This window comes from Phyllobates terribilis, unplaced genomic scaffold (genome assembly GCF_046119375.1).
Source record: "Phyllobates terribilis strain yellow unplaced genomic scaffold, ASM4611937v1 Scaffold_1__5_contigs__length_1240528914, whole genome shotgun sequence".
Lineage (NCBI taxonomy): Eukaryota > Metazoa > Chordata > Amphibia > Anura > Dendrobatidae > Phyllobates > Phyllobates terribilis.
Window position 1 is genome coordinate 441,916,422 of NW_027362761.1, and position 27,121 is coordinate 441,943,542.

At 44.9% G+C, this 27,121-nt stretch overlaps 1 pseudogene; it reads right to left on the reverse strand.

The window, feature by feature from the left end:
* Positions 1-21,148: 21,148 nt before the first annotated feature.
* Positions 21,149-26,651, reverse strand: LOC141267382 (uncharacterized; annotated as a pseudogene).
* Positions 26,652-27,121: the final 470 nt, after the last annotated feature.

Consider the following 27,121-nt stretch of genomic DNA (forward strand, 5'->3'; position numbering starts at 1 on the left):
TCGAGGGTCTTCCTGTTCTTCTTCAGGGTTCCGTAGCTGTTCGGGACACTTCTTCAGGTGATCTCGGGATACAATGGCTGTGGTTTCTCCTCCATCCTTACTGATTGTGCAGACTTTCGGGTTCTCATGGCTTGAGGGCAGTACGGTGTACGGGTCCTTCTCCCACTGGTCGTCCAACTTGTGGAGCCGTCTCTTCCTCTTCAAGACCTGCTCTCCAGGTACCAGGGGAACAGCGGGAGCATACTGGTTGTAAGTCTTCTCCTGTCTTTCTCTAGCTTGACAGAGACTTCGCTCCACGCTCTCCTGTACTTTCCGGTACTGCTGCTGCCTCTCTGTGTCCCAGTCTGCTTCTGGTGAAGTGTCCTCGGGTGTCAGGACTCCCATATCCAGGTCAACAGGCAGCTTACCAGGTCTTGCTCTCATTAGGTAAGCCGGGGTACAGTTGGTAGAACCTACCGGGATGTGGTTGTATAGGTCCACCAGATCAGGCAGTTTCTCAGGCCACAGACTGCGTTCTTCCAGGGGCACTGTTTTTAAAAGGTCTATCACCACCTGGTTCATTTTCTCACAGAGTCCATTGGTTTGCGGATGATAGGGTGTTGTTCTTATCTTCCGGCAGCCATACAGAGTGCAGAACTCCTGGAAGACTTCCGCTTCAAAGGCAGGTACCTGGTCTGTCAGCACCTTCTCTGGGTATCCGTGTGGACGGCAGAAGTGCTGCTGGAAGGCTCTAGCTGCTGTTTGAGCCATTAAGTCCTTGACGGGGACGACAACCAAGAACCGGGAGTAGTGATCCACGATGGTTAACGCATAGACGTAGCCACTTCTGCTGGGGGTCAGTTTTACATGATCCAAGGCTACCAGTTCCAACGGCTGCTTGGTGACGATGGACTGCAGGGGAGTCTTCTGGCTAGCATGGTCCTTGCTTCTTAGGTTGCATGGGCCACAGTCTCTGCACCACCTCTCGATGGTTCCTCTCATGCCTACCCAGTGGAACCGCCCGCGCAGCAGGAACTCCAGCTTCTTCCATCCGAAGTGCCCAGCTCCGTCGTGGTATGCCTCCAGTACCATAGGCGCGTCTCTTCTTGGCACCACTACTTGCCAGATCAGTTCATGCGTCCGGGAGTTAACCATTCTGCGGCACAACTTCCCCTTGTAAAGGAACAGTCGACTCTTCTCAACCCACAGTTGCTTGGCCTCCTCCGGAGCGTCTGGGTCAAGGTGGGCATCTGGCTGAGTCAGCATCTCCTTCACCAGTCGGACGGCGGGGTCACTGTCTTGCGTTTCCGCCCAGTTGTAATGAGGTAAGGGGTTGAACGTAGCAGATTGCTTACCCCTTACACGGTGGGAATACTGGATAGTCCCATGACGGTGGAACGCGGGGAGTTCAACTTCTTCCAGTTCCTCTGGATCTTCCCCTACGTCCGGTAGGTTTGGCATTCTGGACAAGGCATCCGCGTTGGTATTGGAGCGTCCTGCCCGGTATTTGATCGTGAACTCATAGTTGGACAGGCGGGCCATCCATCTCTGCTCCAGGGCACTGAGTCTTGCAGTGTCCAGATGTGTCAACGGGTTGTTATCCGTGTACACGGTGAACCGGGAAGAGGTGAGGTAGTGCCTAAAGCGTTCGGTGACTGCCCACACCACTGCCAGGAACTCTAGCTTGAATGAGCTGTAATTCTCAGGGTTTCTTTCGGTGGGTCGCAGTTTTCGGCTGGCGTAAGCAATTACCCGTTCTTTCCCCTGCTGGATCTGGGACAGTACGGCTCCTAGCCCGATGTTACTTGCGTCGGTGTAGAGGATAAAGGGCTGGCTGTAATCCGGGTACGCCAGGATTTCATCCCCCGTGAGGGCCATCTTCAGCTGGCGGAAGGACTCTTCTTCCAGCTTCTCCCATCTGAAGGGTGGCTTCTGGTTCTTGGCCTTCCTGGACTGGCCTATCAGGAGGTCCTGCATAGGAGCTGCCTTTTTGGTGAAACCGGGAATGAATCTTCGGTAGTAGCCTACCAACCCGAGGAACTGCCGCACTTCCTTTACGCTGGAGGGGCTTGGCCATTCCTTAATTGCGGTGATCTTATCAGGGTCGGGAGCCACTCCGTCAGCACTCACCACGTGTCCCAGGTACTGCACCTTTGGTTTCAGGAGGTGACACTTGGAGGGTTTCACCTTTAGGCCGTAGTTTGCCAGGGCTTCGAACACTTCTGCCAGGTGTTTCAGGTGGTCCTCGTAGGTCTTGGAGTAGACGATGACATCGTCCAGGTATAACAGGACCGTCTCGAAGTTTCGGTGTCCCAGACAGCATTCCATCAACCGTTGGAAGGTTCCTGGTGCGTTGCAGAGTCCGAACGGCATGCAGGTAAACTCGCTAAGTCCCATCGGGGTGGTGAATGCGGTCTTCTCCCGGTCCGCCTCTGCTACAGGAACCTGCCAGTACCCGCTAGTGAGATCCAAAGTGGAGAAGAAGTTAGCAGATTTTAAAGCAGCCAAAGACTCCTCTATCCTTGGTAAGGGGTACGCATCTTTGTGTGTGATACGGCTGATTTTCCGGTAATCTACACACATTCTCATAGTGTTGTCTTTTTTTTTAACCAAGACTAATGGAGCTGCCCAGGGGCTACAGCTATCCCTGATTACTCCAGCCTCCTTCATGTCTCTAAGCATCCCCTTGGCGTGTTGGTAGTGTGCAGGGGGTACGGGTCGGTTTCTCTCCTTTATGGGAGGATGGTCTCCCGTGGGGATGTGGTGTTCTACCCCTTTTACTCGCCCGAAGTCTAACGGGTGTTTACTAAACACTCTCTCGTACTCTTGAACCACCCGATAGACTCCTTGTTTCTGGTGTGAGGGAGTGGAGTCAGTACCCAGATGTAGTTGCTGACACCAGTCCTCCATTGGTTTCTTAGAGCCGTTACCTTCCTCTGGTTGAGATGGAGGTAAGGGTTCCACGGCCTGTACAGAATTCTGATTGATGGTATACAATTTGGCTAGCGTAGCATACCGGGGCAGGTACACTTCCCTCTTCCCGATATTTATTATGCGAACGGGCACCCTCCCATGGCGTACATCAACCACCCCCCGTGCTGTCAAAATGGTGGGCCTACTGTCTGAGTAGACGGGTTCTACCATTGCTTGGTAGTCTCTACCTCTTAGACCAATAGCTGCCCGGCACCAAATCATCATTTCACTTTTCGGGGGCATGGCAATAGGGAAAGGGTCACACATTCTCACGCTTCCTATCTCACCACCGGAGAGTTCCACCTGTTGCCGCCGCATCAGTGCCCGGATCTCTTTTTGGAGCACTCGCTGCTGGCCGGAGCTGGCGTTCTTGGCAACCTGCTGTAAAATGAAAATCACCTCTGCAAGACAATTTTCAATCACATTAGTTCCTAGAGTTATCTTTGGGTGACTCTCGCGCTTGTCAATGTCTACAATGATCAGTCCCTGTGCTGCCAGTTCAACTCTACCGATTTTAATGGTCATCTCTTTAAATCCGATCTGTGGCACGGGCTGACCATTGCTGGCAATGATACTCAAGTCGTCGTCAGGGTAGCGGGTTATATCCGAGTCATTCCAGTACTGCTTGAAGAGCACGTACGGGATGGTGGTGACCTGTGACCCGGTGTCAAGTAGGGCACTCATAGGAATGCCATCCAGTACCACAGGCAAGACTGGACGTCCTCCCACGTATTTGTCACGCCAGTTCGATGGGCCTGGTGATCTTATTCCTGGGGGTTGGCCCTCTACCCCAGGTTGTGCCAGTTTAAAGGACAGTACCTTGCCATATGTCCGGGTTGATTGCAGCGGCGGCAGATGGGTTGTCCGTCCTCGTTGTATCGGTCGCTGGGTCTTCCTCTGGCCGGTGGGGTCCTCCTTGGTCGACGCCACGGGATGTCCTCCGGTCCGGATGCCAGCTGGATCTTCCCTGGAGCAGAAACCTGTAAAGACTGCACAGTTCGGGTTAGCGCAGCAACGCTTTTAGCTAGCTCTTGGACCTGATGGTGCAGGTCTGGAGCCGGGTCATTGTTCAAAGCCTGTGCGTCAGCTCCCACAGGCCCTGCCGACAAGGGCGCCGCCTCCTGGTGGTAAGCGGTAGTAGGGCGCCTGTGGGTCACCACGCCACCCGGTGCCGATTCTCGGAGCACGCGGATGGCTCTGTTCTTGAACTGTGCAAAGTCCAGATGAGGATCCTGTAAGGCCATTGCCCGCAACTGGGTTCGGTGGGCATTGCAATATAGTCCCTCTATAAATTGTTCGGTCAACAGCCTGTCCTCGTTTCCCACGCCGTCAGGGTCGGTCTGCTTAATGGCTCTCAGGGCCTCTTGTAGGTTTAGTGCATAATTTCTTATATTCTCATGTGCTCGCTGTTTGCACCCGTAGAATCTAAGCTTAATCTCGGCTGAGGTGCGGGTATCAAAGGTGTCCTTCAGCCGGGTTAATATCCCTGCGACAGTCCTCCTCCCAGGTGGCCAGGACTTTACCTCCCTTTGGGCTGCCCCGGTTAGTTGGGCCACCAGGATGCTCACTTTTTGCTCTTCTGTGAGGGGGTACACCTGGAAGAGGCTATCCAGCTTTTCTCTAAAGTCATTCAGGGTATGTGACTCCCCTGAGTACTGGGGTAGCCAAGCTGCCCCCGGGATATAGGGCATGGTGAAAGGCATGACCGCAGCAGCGGCGGCGCTGGCGGTGGCTGTGGCAGTGTAGCTCTCCTCCGTATCCGACATCCTCCTCCCCCCTAGTGGACCGTGGCCTACCTTGCGATGATCCTCTTCCGTAGGCCGCGGTTCCGCAGTGGATCGTCAGGGTTGAGGACCTTCCGTCGCGCTCCTATGACGTCGGCGTCTGCTGGGCTCCTTCCAGGACCTTATGCAACGTCCGGACGTGAGGCGGGGCTTCAGTTCTCGCGGCTTTTCGGAGTCCACGCCCCTCTTCTTCCCGCGCGGCGTCTTCAAGATGGCGTCCAACGGCGGGAAAACATGCATAGGATGTCTGACCAGGAAACCTCCCACCTGCTCACAGACGTAATATTGCTATTACTGTGGGAACCAGACCCCTGGGGTGCCACATGCTGCACATGTTTTTCACAGACACAGACTTATATTGACCCTTGTCATCTTTGCTGCTAGAAAAAAAACAGACATGCCTCCTTGTGTTTTGCATCAACACTCGGTAAGTATAAAAACATGGACATGTGCAAAGCATCATAGGTTATAATGGGCATGAGTAGAGTTCATGAAAAAAATATATGTCACACATACTGGGAAAATGGACATGAGAAGGAGGCCTAAAGGACTGTCCTCTCCATATGGTTTTCAGTCTCTAAATTGCTCAGTAATTTCTTCCACTGCTTTCCATAGTTTTTGTGGATATCCAATGTATCAGTGTATTCCAGCTTTAGGCCGGAGTCACACTACCGTATAACACGGCTGAGTGCTATGCGATAAAACATCGCATAGAACTCGGCCCAGTATTATTCTATGGGCCAACTCAGATCACTGTTTAATTTCTCATCGTATTTTACGTGCGTGCAAAATCGCAGCATGCTGCGATTGTATGCATATATCGCGCGAGACTCACCAATACAAGCCTATGGGTGCGAGGAAAAATCGGACGACACACGGAGCATCCGTATAGCGTGCGACAAATACGCACACAACTCCCTGAAGCCAGGAAATTGCATCAGCTAAGAACAGGAACCTTGTCATGCCGATTGACCTGGCAACCTATAAAAAACTCTGAACACACCTCCACGGATACCAGTAACATGGCCAGACACATCAATGTTGAAATGCTTATTGTCCTCGTGCAGGAGAGGCCAGAAATATGGGACCCTCGCGATGCCAACTATGCCGACCGCAATAAAAAGGATGCATCTTGGAGACGTACATGCTGCCAGATGTACCCCAATTTTGACGAAAGTCCACAAGAGGTGTAGCAGGAAGTTAGTAAGTGCAAAACATTTACATCAGTGCAAGAGAAACATTCCGGCACCACGCTGTTTTTTCAAACAATCAATCACCAGGGCTTACTTCAGACTGCGTGCTTCAAGACTGAAACGGTGGTGCACATCCAAGAAATATATCAATCACAGGCAAGAATAAGAAGAAAGGCAGCATCCACCCAGTCTTCTTAAAACGTTCCTTTATTTGTATGTGCGGAGCATATCAGCATGCAGCATCGGACTGAGACCCCGAGGGGTGTGTAGGGGAGAGTGACAAAGATTTGACTGTGAAAGCTAGTAAAAAAACAATTGTTTCCTATAGACGAAGCTGCAATCTGGGAGATATCCTGGTGCACAACAGATTCCAAGAGGACTCTTCTAACTGGTTCGAAAGTAGTACCCCAAAGGGGAATTTTAAGTATGGGCATTGCTCATTTTGCAAATTTCACAGAATTGATAAGTCCTTTAGAATAGGACCTTTAACACACATAGTCAAGGATTTTATCTCTTGTAGAACGAATTATGTAGTGTACATGATTACATGTCCCTGCCAGTTTTATTATATTGGTAAAGCTATTAGACCTTTATTCATTCGGTTCAGGGAACACTATAATCTATCTATATAATTGTCTTATCCCGTCTGTCTGTCTGTCTGTCTGTCTTTCTGTCTGTCTGTCCAGGAAATCCCACGTCGCTGATTGGTCCGGCCGCAGCCAATCAGCGACGTGGCATTTCACAAAAAGATGGCGGCCGTTAGCAGCTGATCTGCCACACGGAGGTGAGCGGCGATGCAGCCGGGAGATGAAGCCGGCTGCTCACAGCATACGTCCCCCGACCGGAGGCGCCGCTGACCCCCATGCCGCTACTGTCGGGAGATCAGCGGCTACGGCCGCTTATCTCCGGACGGCAAAAGTGACGCCCCTCCCCTCTCCTCCCCTCCTCTACTCTCTCCTCCCCTTTTCTCCTCCCCTCTCCTCCTGTCCCTCCCCCCGCTCAGGACTCCGGCACCCGGCGCCATACTTACCCCTCCCCTCTCCTCCTCTCCCCCCCTCCCCCCCCTGCTCGCTCAGGACCCTGGCACCCGGCGCCATACTTACCCCTCCCTGTGCCTGTGCAGCAGCTCCTGTGTCTTCCGCTGCTGCTGTGTGACGTGTCAGGTCAGAGAGCGCGGTGACGTCTTTACACCACGCTCTCTCCTGACCGGTCACAGCGCACAGCGGGAACATACGGGCTACCCTGGAGTCCAGAGGAGCAGCTGACAAGTGAGGTGAGTATTGGATTTTTTTAATTTTTTTTCATTGTATGGGGCCATAGGGCATTAAATGGTGGGGTGGGGAAGTGTGACATCGTGGAGGGGCCATTATAAGGGAAGGGGGATGTGACATCCTCCATGGGGCACTATGGGGGGATGTGACATCCTGCATGGGGTATTATATAGGGGGGATGTGACATCCTGCATGGGGCATTATAAGGGAGGGGGGATGTCACATCCTGCATGGGGCACTATGGGGGGGATGTGACATCCTGCATGGGGTATTATAAGGGATAGGGGATGTGACATCCTGCATTGGGCATTATAAGGGAGGGGGGGATGTCACATCCTGCATGGGGCACTATGGGGGGGATGTGACATCCTGCATGGGGTATTATAAGGGAGGGGGGGATGTCACATCCAACATGGGGCATTATAACGGACTGGGGATGTGACATCCTGCATGGCGCATTATAAGGGGGGGTGGGAGTCACATCCTGCATGGGGCATATTCTAGAATACCCGATGCGTTAGAATCGGGCAACCATCTAGTTCTATAATATCAAAGAAAGGTTCCTCCAGATTAATCCAGCATATCTCTGAATGCCATATTGCCGACCCGACTGTGCTACGTTTTGCAGGGTTAGAACATGTTAGATTGCCAAGGGAAGGAGGAGACCGCAAAAAAATACTATTGCAACATGAGGCCAGATGGATATTAAAATCTGAAGCCCAGGGTCCATTAGGGTTGAATGAGAAGGTTGATCTGTCAGTTTTCCTATGATACCGCTATTTATTTGTTTGCCTCATCTTATAATGCTTTTTCAGCTTAATGATAGAAAATGTTTTTATGCATATGATTATGTTTTAATTTATTCATACATGTGTTTGTATTGGTTTAAAAGGAAGTGAACAGGTGTGTCACTTACTTTGGACCCGTTGAAGTGCCGGAAGGCAGCGAAACGGCCATCATCCTTTTTTTCCTCTCCCCTGCACACCCCTCGGGGTCTCAGTCAGATGCTGCATGCTGATATGCTCCGCACATACAAATAAATTTTAACAGACCGGACATTATCTTCTAATCATCTGAGCATACTAAAAAAGGGTTTGAACTTCTGTATCCCCGAACAGTTCGATTTAACGGACTTTAAAATTGACCTGTATAAAGCCACGCGAAAAATGCATCTTTATAAATTGTTTGTAAATAAAGATCAGAACACAATAACCCCCGCTATAGGCGAAATTCCCACCACTATTGATCATTTCGTACGCAATTTAGTACGCTAGCTCAAGATCACATACCACGAGAGGAAGTAGAGTTGCTACTTAGTTTGAATGATCCCCCTCTTATAAATAACAAAAGCCATGCATCTGTACAACACACACCATTTACACGTGGAATCAAATCCACTTTTGTCCCACCAGTGAATCCAGGCAATGTTATTGACCTGTTCCAAGAGAAAGTTATCACAGATGTACAAGCATTGATTTATAAAAAAACGCTAGATAATTTAACAATAAGAGAAAAAGAGGCCATAAAAGAATTAAGAAATTGGAATGATGTGATATTCCGTAAAGCGGATAAAGGGGGAAATATAGTTCTACTAAAAAAATCAGATTACTTAAGTGAAGTTCTGAGACAGCTATCAGATGGAAACACTTATAAAAAATTGTCAGGGGACCCTACGCATAAACATAAAGAGCAGTTACGTTCACTATTGAAAATGGTACTTTATCAAAAAAGCGGCTGATAAATTATTACCAGATTTTCCACGCAAACCACATTGGTATTATTTGCCTAAAGTCCATAAAAATTTACATAAGCCCCCGGGACGTCCAATAATTTCGGGGATAGGCTCCCTCACAGAACCTCTATTAAAATATGTAGACTGGTTATTGAAACCATTATTAAAAGAGATACCTTCATATGTAAAAGACACAGGAGATTTTTTAAACATCTTGCAGGAGATCGAATGGCAAGATGACTGGTCGTTAGCATCCCTTGATGTTGAAAACCTGTACACGCGCATCCCTCAGCATGTGGGTGTATAGGCAATTGGTAAAATCCTGGAAATGGCTAGCAATGAAATGAGCTATATTGATTTTGTAAAAAACAGTCTCTCTTTTATACTTACCCACAATGCTTTCAAATTTGGGAATGAATGGTATACACAAACAACGGGCACTGCGATGGGTACGCCCGTCGCATGTACCTTTGCTAATTTATTTTTAGCCGTCTTGGAAGAAATATTTATCCTGAATGGGGTTAACCCTTATCTGAGATATATTAAGGCTTACCATAGATATGTCGATGACATTTTCCTGGTATGGGTTGGGACAAGAGTGCAATTTGAAGAGCTTGTGACTCTTCTTACTCAGAGAATTTAGAAAATATGAGGTTCACCTCCACTTTTGGAGGTCATGTGTTAAATTTTCTGGATGTGCATGTGTCCATTCAGGAAGGTACTATTGTAACAGAATCATTTCGAAAAGATACTGCCACTAATATGTTACTACATTTCAATAGTTATCATCCGTATCATGCAAAACGTCGACTGCCTTACAGTCAATTTTTAAGACTTCGAAAAATTAATAATTCTAATAAAAAATTTGAAGAACAATCAGATGACCTGTCAAAAAGATTTCTTGATAGAGGTTATCCCATTCAAGAAATAAACTCAGCCCGTGTTAAAGTTGATAAAAAACTCAAAAAGAACTATTAAAAGGACAAAAAAGGTTGCTCAAAAAAGAAGATCAAAAATTCATTCTAACTTTCAAATTTAGTCCGATGTCAGATATAATTAAAAAAGCTATTAACAACAATTGGCACCTTCTGGAGAGTGACAAAGATTTGACTGTGAAAGCCAGTAAAAAAACAATTGTTTCCTATAGACGAAGCTGCAATCTGGGAGATATCCTGGTGCACAACAGATTCCAAGAGGACTCTTCTAACTGGTTAGAAAGTAGTACCCCAAAGGGGAATTTTAAGAGTGGGCATTGCTCCTTTTGAAAATTTCACAGAATTGATAAGTCCTTTAATATAGGACCTTTAATACACATAGTCAAGGATTTTATCTCTTGTAGAACGAATTATGTTGGGAACATGATTACATGTCCCTGCCAGTTTTATTATATTGGTGAAACTATTAGACCTTTATTCATTCGGTTCAGGAACACTATAATTCTGTAGTATCAAAGAAAGGTTCCCTTAGATTAATCCAGCATATCTCTGAATGCCATAATGCCGACCCGACTGTGCTACGTTTTGCAGGGTTAGAACATGTTAGATTGCCAAGGGAAGGAGGAGACCACAAAAAAATACTATTGCAACATGAGGCCAGATGGATATTAACCGGTTCCCGACAGCCCACTGTACATAAACGTCGGCGCTACCTGGGCTCTGTGCAGCGCCGACGTTTAAAAACGGTGGGTGGTCCCGCAGCGCTCAGGACCCCCAAGGTCCTGCTAGCACTGCGGTACCGGTTCAGAGCGATAGCTCTGACATGTGGCATCATGGGGACCTGATTGGATCAGGTCCCCATGATGTTAACCTGTTCCTATCTTCTAGATGTCGCGATCCATAGCGATCGCGGCATTTAAAAGATAGTGAAAGCCGGTGGTTGGCGATTGGGACCCCCCACATACCTTACCAGCGGCGGGGATCCCGGTGCTGTGACCTCTGACATCATCGAGACCTGATTGGCTCAGGTCTCGATGATGTCAGCGTCACACCAGCCAATCAGAGAGATCACCAGGGAAGTTTGTTTTAGCAACAAACTTTCCCGGGCGATCTGCCTGATAAATACATTGTTTCTCCTCCGATCTCAGAGAGAGAGCAGAGGAGAAACACTGTGACAAGAGCTGTCAGCCTTGCCACTGTGAAAGTGAAAAATAAAAATCAAAAAAGAAAGTAAGGTTAGGGTTAGTCAGTCTGTCAGATCAGTCAGTCCTGTCAGTCAGTCAGTCCTGTCAGATCAGTCAGTCCTGTCAGTCAGTCAGTCCTGTCAGATCAGTCGGTCCTGTCAGTCAGTCAGTCCTGTCAGATCAGTCAGTCCTGTCAGTCAGTCAGTCCTGTCAGATCAGTCAGTCCTGTCAGTCAGTCAGTCCTGTCAGATCAGTCGGTCCTGTCAGTCAGTCAGTCCTGTCAGATCAGTCAGTCCTGTCAGTCAGTCAGTCCTGTCAGTCAGTCAGTCCTGTCAGATTAGTCAGTCCTGTCAGTCAGTCAGTCCTGTCAGATCAGTCAGTCCGGTCAGTCAGTCACTCCTGTCAGATCAGTCAGTCCGGTCAGTCTGGTCAGTCCAGTCCGGTCAGTCCAGTCCGGTCCCGTCCTTTCAGTCCGGTCCGTTCAGTCCAGTCAAAAAATATAAAAATAAAATGTCCCGTCAGACTTATACCGCAGAGGAGGTGTATGCCCTGCTATGTTCTGACACTGATGACAGTGCAATCTCAGATGGAGATATGGATTTTGAGGGCTTTAGTAGCGGCGACACTGAGAGCTCAGAAATGAGCAGTGATTCTGTTCCATCCTCAAGCACAAGAACCAGTACAGCAATAGGGGCAAATAGCGCTACTGGAGAAACGTCTCCAAATCAGGGAACACTGCCCAGTACAAGCGCTGTCCCTGCTACTAGTGAATTGGCGCAAGCCAGTGTACAAGGGGCTTTGCCACATGATCTAGCATTTCCCAGATGGGAGGCTTCGGATTCGGCTGCTCCATTCAGCCCTGATTTCAATGCCATTCCTGGTACAAATGTGGAGGTGGAAGATTTTGGACCAATTAATTTTTTTAATTTGTTTTTTACAGACAGCTTGCTAGAGCATATTGTCGTGCAAACAAATTTATATGCGTCCCAATTCATAAGCCAGAATCCCGATGTTACTATGCTAGGGCAAATTTATGGACACCAACTAATGTCCCGGAAATAAAAAAAATTTTAGGACTTACATTTGCCATGGGGCTTGTTAAAAAACCGAGCATTCGATCCTACTGGTCCAACCACCCTGTTCAAGCCACCCCTATGTTTTCAGTCGTTCTGCCTAGGACCCGTTATGAAATGCTCATGCGGTTTTGGCATTTTAACGACAATAGTCAATGCCTGCCCAGAAATGCCCCAGAACATGACAGGTTATATAAAATTAGACACATCATTGAAAATTTGTCAGAAAAATTCTTAAGCCTCTACACCCCAACAGAAAATATTTCTATAGATGAGTCCCTTGTAAAATTCAAAGGAAGACTGCACCTCAAGCAATTTATCCCATCTAAAAGGGCAAGGTTTGGAATAAAGATCTATAAAATGTGCGAAAGTTCAACCGGATACACATCCGCTTTTCGCATATATGAGGGGAAAGATAGCAAACTAAACCCACCAGGATGCCCTACTTATTTGGGGACATCTGGAAAAATTGTTTGGGAGCTGATAAGTCCATTTTTTCAAAAAGGCTACAATCTATATGTGGACAATTATTACACCAGCATACCCCTATTTAAAAGTCTGGTTGAACACAACATCGGGGCTTGTGGGACCATCCGGAAAAACCGTCAGGGGTTTCCACAACCATTGGTCAACCAAAAGTTTCAAAAGGGGCAGTCAGGGGTTGTACGCAATGGAGAGCTACTTGCCCTGAAATATAGGGATAAGAGGGATATTTTTGTCCTCAGCTCGATCCACACAGATGCCACAAGGGCCACTGTAGAACTAGGATCCACCACTCCGAAGCAAAAACCTGTGTCAGTCATTGACTACAACAAACACATGGGGGGTGTGGACCTTGCAGACCAGGTTCTACAGCCATACCAGGTATCAAGAAAGTCCTATACCTGGTATAAAAAGTTGGTTATTTATTTGTTTCAGGTGGCCACATACAATTCTTTTGTGTTGTACAAAAAAGCAGGAAATTCAGATCCTTTTCTTGATTATCAAGAAAAGGTAATTGAAAATCTTGTCTTTCAAAGCGTTAGCCCCGCTCATCCATTAGAATCTGAGGATGTGAAAAGACTCACTGAGCGACATTTTATTGCACTTATTCCAGCAACGGAAACAAGAAGGAACCCCAAGAAAAGATGTCGTGTATGTACTAAGAGAGGAATGAGGCGTGATACCCGCTACTATTGCCCACAATGCCCATCATTGCCAGCCTTATGCGTCCCTGACTGCTTTAAAATCTTCCACACAGAGCCACGTTTTTAAACTGTAAAAATGTATCCCAATTTGTCATTCAAACATTTGGTTCATTTAGTGAATGACACATTCGAGTAGAGCTCACTTAATTTCCAGGGGGGGTTCTCCAGAATCTAAACCTTCCATTGCTTGCTTGCTTCTGGAAATCATCCATTGAGTTAAAATGGTCACTAAACCCATAGATGAATTCCCAGAGGGGTGTCATTTACAAAATGGGGTCACTTCAGGGGGGATTCTTTAGTTCTGGTACTTAGCGCCTCTGAAAAGTGCCAGAACAGCAGAATCCCCCCTGAAGTGACCCCATTTTGGAAATGACACCTCTCTGGGAATTCATCTATTTGTTTAGTGACCATTTACCTATCTACTTATTTTCCCACCACTAGATTAATTTATACAGAGGAGTAGATTGTAAAATTCGGTCGCTTGTTGGGGGTTTCCTCTGTTTAGGCACCTCAGGGGCTCTCCAAATGCAACATGGCGTCCACTATCCATTCCAGTCAAATTTCCATTCCAAAAGTCAAATGGCGCTCCTTACCTTCCGAGCCATGCCGTACGCCCAAACAGTGGCTTTGCACCACATATGGGGTATCAGCGTGCTCAGGAGAAATTGCTCAACACATTTTGTGGTCCATTTTTTCTGGCTGCCCTTGTGAAAATTAAAAATTTGAGGCTAAAGTAGCAGTTTTGTGTTAAAAATGTGTTTTTTTATTTTCACACTTCAACATTATAAAATTCTGTGAAGCCCCTGGGGGTTCAAGGTGCTCAACACACATCTAGATAAGTTCCTTGAGGGGTCTAATTTCCAAAATGGGGTCACTTGTTGGGGGTTTCCTCTGTTTAGGCACCTCAGGGGCTCTCCAAATGCAACATGGCGTCCGCTATCGATTCCAGCCAAATTTCCATTCCAAAAGTCAAATGGCGCTCCTTACCTTCCGAGCCATGCCGTGCGCCCAAACAGTGGTTTTGCACCACATATGGGGTATCAGCGTGCTCAGAAGAAATTGCTCAACACATTTTGGGGTCCATTTTTTCTGGCTGCCCTTGTGAAAATTAAAAATTTGAGGCTAAAGTAGCAGTTTTGTGTTAAAAATGTGTTTTTTTATTTTCACACTTCAACATTATAAAATTCTGTGAAGCCCCTGGGGGTTCAAGGTGCTCACCACACATCTAGATAAGTTCCTTGAGGGGTCTAGTTTCCAAAATGGGGTCACTTGTTGGGGGTTTCCTCTGTTTAGGCTCCTCAGGGGCTCTCCAAATGCAAAATGGCGTCCGCTATCGATTCCAGCCAAATTTCCATTCCAAAAGTCAAATGGCGCTCCTTACCTTCCGAGCCATGCCGTGCGCCCAAACAGTGTTTTTGCACCACATATGGGGTATCAGCGTGCTCAGGAGAAATTGCTCAACACATTTTGGGGTCCATTTTTTCTGGCTGCCCTTGTGAAAATTAAAAATTTGGGGCTAAAGTAGCAGTTTTGTGTTAAAAATGTGTTTTTTTATTTTCACACTTCAACATTATAAAATTCTGTGAAGCCCCTGGGGGTTAAAGGTGCTCACCACACATCTAGATAAGTTCCTTGAGGGGTCTAGTTTCCAAAATGGGGTCACTTGTTGGGGGTTTCCTCTGTTTAGGCACCTCAGGGGCTCTCTAAATGCAACATGGCGTCCGCTATCGATTCCAGTCAAATTTCCATTCCAAAAGTCAAATGGCGCTCCTTACCTTCCGAGCCATGCCGTGCGCCCAAACAGTGGTTTTGCACCACATATGGGGTATCAGCGTGCTCAGGAGAAATTGTACAACACATTTTGGGGTCCATTTTTTCTGGCTGCCCTTGTGAAAATTAAAAATTTGAGGCTAAAGTAGCAGTTTTGTGTTAAAAATTTGTTTTTTTATTTTCACACTTCAACATTATAAAATTCTGTGAAGCCCCTGGGGGTTCAAGGTGCTCACCATACATCTAGATAAGTTCCTTGAGGGGTTTAGTTTCCAAAATGGGGTCACTTGTTAGGGTTTTCCTCTGTTTAGGCACCTCAGGGGCTCTCCAAATGCAACATGGCGTCTGCTATCGATTCCAGTCAAATTTCCATTCCAAAAGTCAAATGGCGCTCCTTACTTTCCAAGCCATGCCGTGCGCCCAAACAGTGGCTTTGCACCACATATGGGGTATCAGCGTGCTCAGGAGAAATTACACAACACATTTTGGGGTCCATTTTTTCTGGCTGACCTTGTGAAAATTAAAAATTTGAGGTTAAAGTAGCAGTTTTGTGAAAAAAAGTTAAATGTTCATTGTTTTCTTCCACATTCCAAAAATTCCTGTGAAGCATCTTAAGGGTTAATAAACTTCTTGAATGTGGTTTTGAGCACCTTGAGGGGTGCAATTTTTAGAATGGTATCACTTTTGGGTATTTTCTGTCATAAAGGCCCCTCAAAGTCACTTCAAATAAGATGTGGTCCCTAAAAAAATGTTTTTGTAAATTTTGTTGTAAAAATGAGAAATCGCTGGTCAACTTTTAACCCTTATAGCTTCCTAACAAAAAAAAATGTTGGTTCCAAAATTGTGCTGATGTGAAATAGACATGTGGGAAATGTTATTTATTAACTATTTTTTGTGACATATCTCTCTGATTTAAGGGCATGAAAATTCAAAGTTTGAAAATTGCAAAATTTTCAAAATTTTCGCCAAATTTCCGATTTTTTCACAAATAAACGCAAGTGATGTCGAAGAAATTTTACCACTGTCATGAAGTACAATATGTCACAAAAAAACAGTCTCAGAATCAGGGGAATCTGTTGAAGCGTTCCAGAGTAATTACCTCATAAAATGACAGTGGTCAGAATTGAAAAAATTGGCCCGGTCACGAAGGCAAAAACAGGCTCTGGCGCGAAGTGGTTAAAATCTTAAGCCCAGGGCCCATTAGGGTTGAATGAGAAGGTCGATCTGTCAGTTTTCCTATGATACCGCTATTTATTTGTTTGCCTCATCTTATAATGCTTTTTCAGTTTAATAATAGAAAATGTTTTTATGCATATGATTATGTTTTAATTTATTCACACATGTGTTTGTATTGGTTTAAAAGGAAGTGAACAGGTGTGTCACTTACTTTGGACCCGGTTGAAGTGCCGGAAGGCCGTGAAACGGCCGTCGTCCTTTTTTGCCTCTCCCCTGCACACCCCTCGGGGTCTCAGTCCGATGCTGCATGCTGATATGCTCCGCACATACAAATAAAGGAACGTTTTAAGAAGACTGGGTGAGTGCTGCCTTTCTTGTTATTCTTGCCTGTGAGCAAAACATTTACATACTGCATTTGTAGATGTACATAATGCATTTATGGACATGTTGTTTTGTTCACTACATGTTTGCTAATCCACTTGCCAAACTGTACGTATATTGACAAGGTAATCTATCGTTCAACACCCAAGCAAGATGTTCACCTTTTTTTTTGGTTTTGGCAGTGGCAGATGTGACAAGAAGGTGGCGTAGCTGCCGTGATCAATTCCGTGAGTGGCAGCATCATGCCAGGAGTGGTGCAGCAGTCTCCAGAAAGCAGAAGTAGATTTAATTTGACCGCTTGAATTTCCTAGCTCTCATTATGGAACTCCGACACTAATTGCATGTTTGTCTAGGTTCTTTAACCCTAGCATGCGTGACATCACAAATCTACACTTTTATGTAATGGGGGCCTAAAAGTACAAAATAAGATATGAATAATACACATTTTAATTCTATTTTTTTGTAGAAAACACCAAAAACCATTTTTTTTTCAAATTTCAAACAAAGATATGAAAAACACACAAAGTTATATAAATCTAGAGTGAACTAGCTGCAGCTACATTTCTTACCTAACTTTTTCTTTTCAATTTTATTGGTCTTCCAAACAATTTTCACATGTTATCTTTTCTGAAGAATGTTCTTTACAGATATTTTCCCAACAAGTCGTACAGTATCACTCAGTTTTCCTCTCTAAGTTTCTTGGACAAATGAAACAACGCTTTTGTTTTCTTTCTCCTGGCCCTGGAATATCCTAAAACTGTACGCCACATCGTTTCATTGCTTCTTTAGTTTGCTTTGGCAAGCATTTCATGTTGCTTCGCTCCATCATGTGAGGCATTACAAGTTCATAGCATAGGTCCCTCAAGAATAGGCGTCTCCTGTCCTTCCTCCTTGCATGGAATTCTGGATGAGTTTCTGTATAAATAATGAATGAATTTAGGGCTGCTACATCAAGCATATTTGAAAAAATTACTACAGGCCAACGTCTTGTTTGCCTCTTGCATGAATATTCTCCCACCATTTCATCCATTTTGTCTACACCTCCATTAGTTTTATCGTAATGCAGGATGATTTCCTGTCATTGCTGTCAATACTGCAATCATAATGATTGGTACTGAGTAATATAACGGATTTCTCCTTCTTCGCTTTGTAAGATACCAGTGTCGCTTTGTTGTTGAAACCAAAGACACTCTCATAAAATGCTCGCTGTGGATTGTGATTCATTGCTTGAGGAATTTCTCGTCGGTTTGGCTTCATAGTACCAACAAGTGTAACAGCTTTTTCAAGCAGAAAATTGCCCAGTGCAACATTGGTAAAATAATTGTCCATGGTAATGTTTCTACCTGAATTGTATATTGGTACAGCAAGTGTTTTCACAATCTCACAATTGTATGAACTTGCAATGTCTTCTGAAGGGTACAAGTTGCTCATCTACTGTAACATTAGTACTAGGATTGTAAAGTTTAGTGCAATTTTTGATAAATATGTTCCAGATATAACTAATAGGAGCTAATTTGTCTGTTTGGAACCTCGCTGCACGAGTTCGCTTATCATCAAATCAAATGCTTCTTCTAATTTCCTCATATCTGTCCACTGCCATTGTCGCTTTATATTGTGGATCAGAAAGTGGGTCCAGAAATAATTCTCTGATTGGAACATCTTACGATTTTTGACTCTCTGCCAGCAGTAAAAGTCCAATATATGCATAAAATTCCTCTTTTGAAATATTTTTCCAGGACTTATTTTTTGCAGAAGCGATATGTCTTCCTTCTAGGCCTTATCACTCCCTCCCAAAATCACATTACATCCTCACATGGCATGATCCACTCCCTGGCCCCTCCACCAGCAACCCTGACTACAAATAAAGTAACTTGAGACACAAACACTGCTGAGTACATGATAAAAATAGCAGGGGCCTAAAAGGCATCCTGTTCCGTAGAGATGTGGTTTTCCCCAAAAAAGCATTGTTACTCTAAAATGCCTATCAAAAAAATTATATGAACAACTGGATATTACCAACAACGACATACTTGAGGAATACCTAGAGTTTCAAAATTCTAGCTAAAGTAATTTTGCAGATAATAGCAAAAAAGTAAGCACCGGGGCCTAAAAGGCCCCCGATACGCATTGTAGGGTTAAATATGTAAAACAAAAAAATATTTTTTTTAAATAAATCAACAGAACTGAATCCAACCTTAGAGACAGGGAGACAGAATCAGATTCTGAGGCGATCTTGGACCGTGTTGGAGAAGTAGATGAGGAGGCCGGACCTTCTTCTGCCCCGTCAGCGTCAGAACCACCACCACCAGCACTTTCGCCTGAACATGTGGCCAACCCAGACGAAGATGAACATGGACAAAGCAGTAGTCCTATGGTCCCCCTGGATACCTCACCACAGGCTACAGCCATCCCACGCTGTGGCCGGCTGAGGGAGCTCCCCATCACCATTAACAAGCGACAAGTAGACCTTGGGGTTTTGCAATACCTAGCACATAAATGATGATGGTGAGGAGGCATATGCACGGAGCCTGGCACGCTATTTGAGCACAATTCCCCGAGAGGTGAGGCAGCGTGCCAGATGTGCATTGCAAAGTATCATTGATTCATGCACAGCCCCTAACAATCCAAGACTAGTTTTCAACTTCCTCGAAAGATGGCAAATGTCCACCGACAACCACTTACTTATGCCTGGAAGTGTGGATGAAGAGCCTATAGTCTTCCCAGAACCACCTCCACCACGGATTCCATAACCTCAACCCCAGCAAAGAGCTTTCCAACCTCGCCAAACACAACCACCACAACATTCTGCACAACCTTCAACAGCACCTTCCCAATATGGCCACTTGAACATACCCACTGTAGGAGAGTGGTCTTAGCATGGGTATGGTGGACATGGCGATTCTGGGGGGTTCAGCCAAATGGTAAACCAAAATATGCCTGATTTAGGCTACCATTACCCAAGTGGGCAATACCATGTCCCTCAACAAGGCCCACAAATAAATCCTCATGTGACCCATAATCTTGCCTCATCCGCCTCCCAGGGTCAAAACATTCCACCCAGCCAATCTCATCAAACAAGTCATGCTATACCACCGCCATCATCACCACCTTCATACCAAAATTTGTAAGCAATATTTTATTGTGGAATATTATCCTTTATATTTACAGTATTCAGACCCCTTTACATTTTTCACTCTTTGTTTCTTTGCAGCCATTTGGTAAGTTCTAAAAAGTTCATTTTTTCCCATTAAAGTACACTCTGCACCCCATCTTGACTGAAAAAAAACAGAAGTGTAGTAATTTTTGCAATTTTATTAAAAAAGAAAAACTGAAATATCACATGGTCATAAGTATTCAGACCCTTTGCTCAGTATTGAGTAGAAGCACCCTTTTGAGCTAGTACAGCCATGAGTCTTATTGGGAATGATGCAACAAGTTTTTCACACCTGGATTTGGGGATTCTCTGCCAATCTTCCTTGCAGATCCTCTCCAGTTCCGTCAGGTTGGACTGTGAACGTTGGTGGACAGCCATTTTCAGGTCTCTCCAGAGATGCTCAATTGGGTTTAGGTCAGGGCTCTGGCTGGGCCAGTCAAGAATGGTCACAGAGTTGTTCTTAAGCCACTCCTTTGTGATTTTAGCTGTGTGCTTAGGGTCATTGTTTTGTTGGAAGGTGAACCTTCGGCCAAGTCTGAGGTCCAGAGCACTCTGGAAGAGGTTTTCATCCAGGATATCTCTGTACTTGGCCCCATTCATGTTTCCTTCAATTGCAACCAGTCATCCTGTCCCTGAAGCTGAAAAACACCCCATAGCATGATGCTGCCACCACCATGTTTCCCTGTTGGGATTGTATTGGGCAGGTGATGAGCAGTGCTTGGTTTTCTCCACACATACCGCTTAGAATTATCACCAAAAAGTTCTATCTTTGTCTCATTAGACCAGAGAATCTTATTTCTCATAGTCTGGGAGTTCTTCATGTGTTTTTGAGCAAACTCTATGCGGGCTTTCAAATGTTTTGCACTGAGGAGAGGCTTCTGTCGGGCCACTCTGCCATAAATGTCCGACTGGTGGAGGGCTGCAGTGATAGTTGACTTTGTGGAACTTTCTCCCATCTCGCTACTGCATCTCTGGAGCTCAGCCACAGTGATCTTGGGGTTCTTCTTTACCTCTCTCAACAAGGCTCTTCTCTCACAATTGCTCAGTTTGGCTGGACAGCCAGGTCTAGGAAGACTTCTGGTGGTCCCAAACTTCTTTCATTTAAGGATTATGGAGGCCACTGAGCTCTTAGGAACCTTGAGTAATGCAGAAATTCTTTTATAACCTTGGCCAGATCTGTGCCTTGCCACAATTCTGTCTCTGAGCTGTGTTATCTGCTCTGTTATCTGCTCTGTTATCTGCGTGACAGCGTGGCAAATCAGGGATGTTCGTGGGCAGAGACGATTTTTTGGCGCGAACAAGCCGGAACCCCGAACACAAACATGAATTTGAAATGGCAAACACATTTTCTCAACACTAGTCAAGGGCTCTCTGTGGATATGGCCTCAATAAATGGCGTGTCAGTTGAAATGCCTCATCACCAACCATGACATAAGGAACTGCTTACAAACGTGATCCGGGGATATCCCGTGGGGGTGGGATAGACAAATCATTACTTCGCAGCCGCTGACCCATGATGGAAGAATTGAACACCCTGGAGTCTCCAGTTCTTCCATAGGCCCCAATATCAATAATTATAAACCTGTATGTGCTGTCAACCAAGGCCAGCAGCACAACAGAAAAAAATTGCTTACAATTGAAATATTGGGACCCTGAGTTTGGCGGCTTTCGAACGTGGATGTGCTTGCCATCCAGGTATCCAATGCAGTTAGGGAACTGACATGTTTCCTCAAAGCCTCGGGCTATCTGCAAGCAGTCTTCTTGTCTTGGCTCAGGCATAATAGAATTCTGAAGACATAACCAGATTTCTGTACAAGTTTGACGTACAATGCCTGAGATGGTAAATTTTCCAAGAAGAAATTCAAGATGAAGTGCCGCATACGATATACAGGTGGATAGAAACCTAAAATTATTTTTAAGGGAAAAAAATAAAAAAATGTAAATTAACCATTGGCAAAAAAATAAACATTACTTACAAACATATAAATAACATCTACACACATAACATTACCAGTGTAGTAAAAAATCACAATAAACAACAATATGTCGGACCCATGAGAATAATGTAAAGTTGTGTGGCATGAAATAAAAACACATACACAACATGATGTCATTCACATATCTACCAATCTCTATTTACATAAAGCAAATTAAAGCACAAAAACAACAAAACCACTTGGGCACTAGTAAACATCTGAAAAACATGCTAAAGAATACGACAGTTGGGAATGACATCAGGAAGTGATAATGACCAAAAAACAACAATATTTTGAAATAAATATGGATTCAAGTATCACACTGTTTTCCAACAACGTATGGACGGAACATGAATTAAAACAATCCATACATATGAAAAAATACATACCGTAATGTAAGTAAAAGACGCTCCCTGGGGAAATCCATTTGCGCATATTTGTGTCCTTGATTGTGATCCCAGGTCTCACGGCCTCCAAAATAATATCAAAAGTGGAGATGTTCATCCGACAGTAGTCATAAAACTTGTCAGGATAGCTGTAGAGCCCCATATAGATCGTGGGAATGTCCTTTAGTAACCCGACGCATGAAAAGTGGATGGACCCACATTTGTCTCCGCCTCCTCGGATCAACAATAACTGGGTATGGCTCTCCAAACCATTGAGACAAATCGTTGCGACAAGATCCAATGTAAAAGAACCCGCTCAGTTGTATTAAAGGTAAGCCTGTCAGTTCTAAGCAAACCAGGACAACACTAGCAGGGGTATGTGTGAAAAATTTGAAGACAAATCTCCTTGTGGACCCAGTGTATGGCCTTGTTCATTAGGTTTTTATAAGTTTCAGACCTTTGAGGGTGTTAAATTTAAATTTAGCGTTACATTGGAAAAATCTGTGGAAAATGTGAGTCCATACTGATGTTATACGGATGTCATGTGGATGTCATACGGATACATAGGCGAGAAAATATCGCAGCATCGCATTGCTATTGCATTACACACGGATTACTATAAGGACAACAATCATGCGACTCTCGGCACTGAGAATCGGAACGATTTTGGCGATGTGTAGTGTGACTCCGGCCTTACAGAAGTTATATATCTGAATTAGGGTTTTCCTGCAGAGTAATTAATGCTTCAATTGGTTATTAATATGATGACTCAATCATTTTTATGAAGCCGAGTTGTGTAAATCATATCTAAACCTTAAAAGGGATGCAGTCATGTCAAAAAACACTATTAACCTGCAGATGTAGGGTTAATCTTTAGATTAATAGCGTTATAAAGCTGTGTGGCTGCCGCCCTGAAAGCCCAGCTGCCACGAGGAAATTAACTTTATTCCTCTTGGCAGCACCCGGGATTCAGTCACAGAGGCAGTTTCTTCTCAGTACATAGTGAGCGATGGCTGTAACCGCGATCGGCACTGATGCACTGCTGAAACGGCTGTCAGTCAGTGCTGGGGTGTGGTTACAGCCACAACTCACTGTGTACAGAGTGGCGACTGAAGCTGTGCCGGCCACGCCTCTATCACTGAAAGCCGAAAGCTACAGGGAGGAATAAAATTGATTCCCATCCCGGTAGCCGTGCTTTCAGTGCTCCAGCTGCACAGCTGTAGAATGCTATTGCCCTGCAGAAAAACTCCATATCTGCAGGTTAATAGCATTTGGGGACATGACACCTTCCCTTTAACATGTCCAAAATATAGCACGGATGTAGCAAACTTTAGCAAGTAAAGCTCAGCAAAACATTATGTTTCAAACATAAATATCACACTCGTTATTTTCTTAAATCGATTTATATCTTGAAGCAACTGTAAGGTGTCGGCTTAAATTATCTTGCAAAATAGATAAGGACTTATGTGTTTGTCACATGGCTCTGTTTACCTGGAGGCGCAGTACACTTTGCATTTGATGCATTTGTGAGAACAAGAGGTTGACATTGCTATACACATAGGAACAGTCAAATCAATATGTTGTCAACACTGACAAAATGGAAAGTGACATATTTCCTTCACTAACACTATATTATTCTCTTAGAAGAAAATATAGACTGAAAGATCAGTTCTACCTACCTTGCAGTATCACAGTGAGAATGACTATTAGTCAAAATATTCATCATCACAGCTATACTGTAGTTAAACAGAGTTGAGCGGAAAGGATGACACATGAGGAACTAAGCACAATGTAAAGCCACCACTGGCACTTGCAAGAGTAGATTGGATGGCAGATATGATGACATATACTGTATATAATTGCACACTCTTGCAAACTATAACTTCTCAAGAATCCAGCTTTTTTTCGGTGTGAAAACAACTAAACTTCTAATTGTTAGGCCGAGATCACACCAGCATATTTTCTCTCATCGGAGAGAATCGGTCCGATTATGCTAATCACACTCTGATCAATCTATGATCAGAGTTTCATCAGAGCATGATCATAGTGTGATTTGATTTTCTCCAGAGGCATAGCTAGGGGTCCAGCTCAGGGGGGGGGGGGGGACATCTGAGTGGGCCCCTAACCAGGTAACCGTGTGTATAACTACTGCGGTGAACCCTGATCGTGGACATAGAGAAACCTCAGCAGATGACTGTGCTGTTACTGAAAAAAACATATAGTGGTAGATACCAGACCTGCAGACCATACAAGTAATTACAGTACAGGTATATATACAGGTGCAGCTCACTAAATTAGAATATCATCAAAAAGTTAATTTATTTCAGTTCTTCAATACAAAAAGGGAAACTCATATATTATATAGAGTTATAACAAACAGAGTGATCTATTTCAAGTGTTTATTTCTGTTAATGTTGATGATTATGGCTTACAGCCAATGAAAACACAAAAGTCATTATCTCAGTAAATTAAAATAAATAACAAAAAACACATGCAAAGGCTTCCGTAGAATTTAAAAAGGTCCTTTAGTCTGTTTCAGTAGGCTCCACAATCATGGGAAAGACTGATGACTTGACAGATGTCCAGAAGGCAGTCATTGACACTCTCCACAAGGTTCCAATTTTCATTTGGAAATCAAGGTCCCAGAAACTGGAGAAAGAGTGGAGAGGCCACAATCCAAGCTGCTTGAGGTCTAGTGTGAAGTTTCAACAATCAGTGTTGGTTTGGGGAGCCATGTCATCTGCTGGTATAGGTCCACTGTGTTTTATCAAGACTAAAGTCAGCATAGCCATCTACCAGGAAATTTTAGAGCACTTCATGCATCCCCCTCCCGACAAGCATTTTGGAGATGGAAATTTCATTCTACAGCAGGACTTGGCACCTGTCAACACTGCCAAAAGTACCAATACCTGGTTTAAAAACAACAGTATCACTGCGCTTGATTGGCCAGAAAACTTGCCTGACCTTAACCCCATAGAGAATCTATGGGGTATTGTCAAGAGGAAGCTGAGAGACACTAGACCCAAAATGCAGACGAGCTGAAGGCTGCTATCAAAGCAACCTGGGCTTCCATAACACCTCAGCAGCGCCACAGGCTGGTCGCCTCATGCCACGCCGCATTTATACAGTAAATTGATGCAAAAGGAGCCCTGACCAAGTACTGAGTGCATTAACTGAACATACATTTCAGTAGGCCAACATTTCGGATTTTAAAATCATTTTTGAAGCTTGTGTTATAAAATATTCTAATTTACTGAGTAATGACTTTTGTTACACCGGTAGTTATTTACAGATGATGTTCTTTCTGGTGGAGTTGCTAACTTTTCCCGTCTTTTCCATCTGGCCCAGACCGACATGACAACTTCTTCCAGTTACAACTTGTCTGCAGAGATTACAATGAAAACACATCTGACTTCTCACATTTCCAGCACCGTCCTCATCTATTCCCAACCTGCACAAACTCCTGATCCTGCTGATAGCCCAATACTGAGCCGCTGCTGCCATATGTGTCCCTATTACTGCACCTGCTGTGTGGTACAAAAACAGAGCTCCTCTTTCTGCCCCACATAATAATGCCACCACTGTACAGCTTACAAAGTAATAATTCCTCATTTGTGCCGTCTAGATGGTAAAATTGCTTCCTTGAAAAGATTTTTGCACTGTGCAAATGCCCTAGAAAAGTGTCCCCATTATGCCCCTTTTATGGCTATTTAAATCTGAATGCCCCTATAACAATAATGCTTCTAAAGTGCCCACTTGACATTTAATAATGTCCACTGGGTCCCCCAATATACTGCTCCTATATGTACAGTATAGTGGACCCATAGCTCCCTTATACATAGCATGATGTCCCCACAGCTCCCCTATATACAGTATGATGGGCCTATAGCTCCCCTATACACAATATAATGCCCCACAGCTTCCCTATACACATGATGGTGGGCCCACAGCTCTGATATACACAGCCCCACTGTCAGTACTTGAATGCAGCACCAGAACCACTATAGGTAAATGAATGCAGTGCCAAAACCACCGTCAGTAGATTGATACAGCACTGCAACCACACTTTTCCTCCTCTGCATACTGCCTACAAGATACTGTGCCTTCACATTAACATCCCTTATATACAAAACTCTCTATAACCTTTGGCTCTATAATGCGCTTACCTTTCACATTTCGGCAGAAGGGTGATGGCGGAGGCAGCAGGGTGACAGCCACAGTAGAGAACCAGTGGCAGAAGGGTGACTGCCTCAACCGGGTGACGACCTCTGATCAGTTATGGATTGGTACATTTGTACACATTCAGGACCATGGTCAGTGCATGAATTCATTACCAGATTCTCTGTCAGTACATGAATCCAACTTATGCATAGTGCGCATCCACTTCTCCATATTGTCCCCAAAGCTCTCTCCTCTCCATACTGTCACCCCACGCTCCCATCTCTACATACTTGCCCCCACTTCTTCATATTGTCTACCAAGCTCTCACCTGTCCATACTATACCCCACGCTCCCATCTCTACATACTGTTCCCTCAATTCTCCATACAATCTCGTTACACTCCCAATTGTCCATCCTGTACCCCCATTTCTCCATATTGTCCCCTACGCTTTTACCTCTGTATACTGTCCCCCCACTTCTTCATATCGTACACCCACTTCTCCATACAGTCCACCCACGCTACCATTTCTCCATACGGTCTTTCCACACTCCCACCTCTCCACAATGTCTCCCACTTCTCCATATGGTCCCCCCACTTCTCCATATTGTCCTCCACTTCTCCATACTGTGCCGCCACTTCTCTATACAATCCCTCCACACTCCCATTTCACCATATAGTCCTCAGGCACTCTCAATTCTCCATCCTGTTCCTCTCCATATTGTCCCCCCCCCACTTCTTCATATTAAACACCCATTTCTCCATATGACCCCCACCTCTCCATAATGTCCCCCACTTCTCGAAATGG